Here is a 3,781-nt window from a genome sequence, read left to right as displayed (position 1 = left end):
TGGGGGGGGTGCCCCAGGTGACAATGGTGTCTTCCACTGGCTTGATTGATGTTTGCTTTCAGGGTCCTAAAAATAATAGCACCATGTCTTATCACTAGTGATGGCCTTGGATAAAAAGTCTGGGTCACTTCCGAGCTGTTCTTTCAAAGCACAGCATGTTTCCGTTCGATGCTCTTCTTCCTGGTCAGTCAGAACCGGCGGCACAAATTTCGCAGCGACCCTTCCCATTCCCAAATCTTCCGTTAAAATTCGCTGAACCGAGCTCCAAGAGAGTCCAGATAACTTCCCCATCTCTTCAATGGTCCGTCATCGGTCTTCAAGCACAAGTACATGGATTTTGTCAACATTTTCATCCATTCAGGAACTTGTCAGATGTCCAGAATGAGGTTTGTCATCCACTGACATTCCACCTTTCTTGAAAGGAGAAACATCACCCGTGCACTTGAGTTTTTCCCATAGTGCTGTAATTGTAAGCTGTGTTCCACGTCACAACAGTTTCTGCGGCATTTTTCCCAAGCAGGAAACAAAATTTCACAGACACACCCTGTTCTCTTAAATCGGCCATCATAAAAAACGGGGTCCGAGGGAAATTGATTTTATCGAAAAATTCACTGTGACCAGAGAGAACCTTCCCAGGAGACGCCACTGGGTGCACTGACTCAGAGCAAGTTGCTTGATGCTCACCTAGCGGGGAAAAATGCATACTATGTTTTGCCGTTTGGGGGGGTACCCCTCGTATATATCTGAGAATCTGATATGTACAAGATGGAAACTGGTCATCAAAACAACAAGAAAGGCTGGTGGCGTGGTGGGCTACACATCGAGCTGCTGGACACAAGGTCAACAGTTCAAATCCATAGAAAAAAGATGCTGGTCGATGGTGTTAGATGCTATGGAGTTGGTGCCAACTGAGATCAACACCCTATACAAAGAGCAAAACACGGCCCAGTCCTGTGCAGTGTGAGCTAATTGTTAGTGGAAAGAATAGTACCTGGCAGAGTGGATGCTCAATTAACCATGTTGGAATCAAACACTTACTGAGCACTGACTACAATGCTAGTGTTCTCCAGACGGAAGTCAACTCCTTTGACCTTCGGAACAACCTTCTGATGTGGTAATACAAATATCCCTATTTTCCAAACGAGGACTCAGAAGCACAGAGAGGTGAGTTACCTGCTTGAAGTAACAAAGCCCTCACTCGGTCCCCAGCAGCTGTTTGAAGGTGGAACTGAGGAAACCACTCAGTCACCCAGGTATACTGTCCCCACAGGGGCCTTACACCCTTCTCTCTCCCATTGTCACCCACACAGGCTGCACCCTAAAGGACTTCCAAGAAAGGGAACTGACCAATCAGGTCACACACACTTGCAAAACCTTTACACACACACACACACTCAAACGCATGCATATTTCTCGGGTTTGTGTCCAAGGTGTGAGCAGCTGCATGGATGGACAAAGGGAGCCCTGGTAGCTTACTGGGTTTATGCACTGAGCAGCTAACCTCTAAGTCAGCAGTTTGAAACCACCAGCTGCTTTTCGGGAGAAAGTGGAGGCTGTTAAGAGTTAGTCTCGGAAACGCACCGGCCCGTTCTACTGTGTTCAATAGTCACCCTGAGTAGGAACAGACTCAGGGCAGGGAGTGTGATTTTGTTGTCCTTTGTGGCTGGATGACAGTGGTTACAGCACATGCCCCTGAATAATCTCATCGACCAGGGGGCCCTCCTGCCTATGGGAAGAGGCCCTCTGGCCTCCACCTCTTTGTAACTTGATGCCCCCTGCCAAGCCACTTCTCCACACACTCTTCCTTCTCTGTGGCCTGTCCCCATTCCAGAGAAGCCCCGTGGAGGTCTCTGCTTCAAATCTGGCCCAAAGGAGGTGACAGGTTGGTGACTAAAGGAGTAAGTGAAAGAGAGAAGCTAGCACCCCCACCCTCACAATGGCCTCCAGGCTCCTGAAGTGTCCACCCCACATCTCAGTGGCACTGAATCCAGCCTGCCCTCCTTCAGAGGGAACCCTTGGCACCGCCTACCTCTCTCACCTCCTGTTGCCCTCAGAGATGCCCACACCACTCATCTCAGGCACCCAGGCTCACCTTGACCTGACTCAGGAACCCTTGCCTCACTTTGACCCTGTGGAGACCAACTGCAGACACACTACCACCTTCCCAGTGGCCTCTCCCTCAGCAGGATCTGAACCCTGGGAGCCAGGGCTGACACTTCCTGACCCTTGGCGGTGGTGCTAGGTGCCCAGCACTCCCAGTTCTGCACCCTCCTCACAATCGTCCCTCTCTTTGCACCCATTGTGGCAGCCAGGGGGTCAACCCATCGTGTCCAGGGCCTTCCTCTTGTTGCTGCCCGTCTCCTGTACCTAGCAAGATGTCCTTCTCAGAGATCTCTCCTGACACCATGTCTGAAGTCTGGGAGACAAAGTCTCACCATCCACGGTCCTTACCCTTCAAAAACTCACCGCCAACTCACAGCGGCCCTACAGACAGTAGGAATGCCCCCGTGAGTCCTTACCCTTCGCCACCTCCACAGACATCTGTCCCCTCCTGCTGTCCTACATACCCGAATACTCTCTTCTCATCCCTGTTCTGGCCACCCTCCCCTCCCCAGCCGGGTCCCCTGGGGCCTTCCAAGATGGCAACTCTTTACAGAAGTAGAAAGCCTGGTCTTTCTCCCCCAGAGAGGCAGGTGGTTTGAAATGCTCGACGGCTAACCCACTGTGCCACCAGGGCTCCTTAAGATGTTTCTACTAATAATCATATGTTTAAGAAGCCTCAGTAGCGCCTTCAGGTAAACGCCGGACTGCCAACTGAGCAGTTCGTTGGTGGTTCGGACTCACCAGCCAGTCTAAGAAGGGTGAGCTGTGGAAAGCCCATCAAGGGCCTCTGGGTTGAAAACGAGTGAGTTCATACTAAGAATCCCTGGTAGCTCTGTAGCAGCTCTGGTGGAGTAGTGGTGACGAGTTGGGCAGCTAACTGCAAGGTCAGCAGTTCGATACTAGCTGCTCGGCAGGTGAAAGACGGGGTTCTCACAACCTTGGGAGCTCACAGGGGGCAGTTCTGTCCTGTCCCCTTCCTGTCCTGTTCCTCTATGAGTTGGCACTGGCACCAATATCGACTCCATAGCAGTAAGTTCGGTAGCTCTGTGGCCTGGCATTGGCTTGCTAACCTCAAGGTCAGCAGTTCAAACCCACCGGTTGCTCCTTGGGAGAAAGATGAGGTTGTCTGCTCCAGCGTAGCCCTATTTGGCTACTATTTGGCGAGATTGACTCCACAGCAGTGGGTTTGGGGGCTTGGGGGTTTCAATCATACATTTCGTCGGTGTCAGGCTTCATGCTAAGTGCCCACAAATAGCATGTGATTTAAGCTTGACCACAGCCCCTTGGGGCAAAAAGAATTCCATTTCACAGGTGGTAAGGCTGAGGCAGAGGAGGGGAATCACTGACTCCAGCCAGGGAATTAGACCCTCCCCTTCCCTCCCCTCAGGAAGTGGGGGGATGCTGGCAAGCCCACCCCAAACTTGCTGCTTCCATTCCTCTCCCCGCCTCCCCCACCCCGCCCGCCTGGGTCTCCATCCTGGACAGTGTGAGTGAAGGTGTCCCTCCTGGGAGAGGCATCTGGCTGCGTGTGCCAAGGGCGGCAGAGAAGCGGGAGGCGGTCCCCGCCACACACACCCAGCCCCGGCCCCACACGCCCTCTTCAAGCCCTCTTGGCTCTCACCAAGCCCCACTTGTCGGCGGCGCGTGCCTAGGCACTCCCACACCCCCTCCGCTCCCA

The sequence above is a fragment of the Echinops telfairi genome, unplaced genomic scaffold (genome assembly GCF_000313985.2).
Source record: "Echinops telfairi isolate 266 unplaced genomic scaffold, ASM31398v2 ScPeMD7_655;HRSCAF=1070, whole genome shotgun sequence".
NCBI classification, from domain to species: Eukaryota; Metazoa; Chordata; class Mammalia; order Afrosoricida; family Tenrecidae; genus Echinops; species Echinops telfairi.
The sequence above is the reverse complement of the archived record's forward strand: the minus strand, read 5'-3'. Positions refer to the sequence as shown.